Here is a 282-nt window from a genome sequence, read left to right on the forward strand (position 1 = left end):
ATAGCAGCCTGGCCTCAGGACAGTGGTCAGCAGGCCCAGCCAGGTCAGGCAGTGACAGAGGCCAGGCTGGGGGCATTGGGTGCTCCGGGGGCCCTCCTCACTGTCCACTAGCCCAGTTTCGCCTCCCCACTCTGCTCCCCATCCCCGCCCCGCCAGTGCCCACCCTCCCCTCCATCCTGCTTCCACCCACCACTTCACTACTATTTACTTGAGGGTTTTCTTCAAACAGATTCTTTTTACTTAAGTGATTATATTTTGAAAGGAAATCTTATAGCACCACTG

The sequence above is a fragment of the Orycteropus afer genome, unplaced genomic scaffold (assembly GCF_000298275.1).
Source record: "Orycteropus afer afer isolate SDZICR_OR568_19922 unplaced genomic scaffold, OryAfe1.0 scaffold00829, whole genome shotgun sequence".
In the NCBI taxonomy this organism is placed as follows: Eukaryota; Metazoa; Chordata; class Mammalia; order Tubulidentata; family Orycteropodidae; genus Orycteropus; species Orycteropus afer.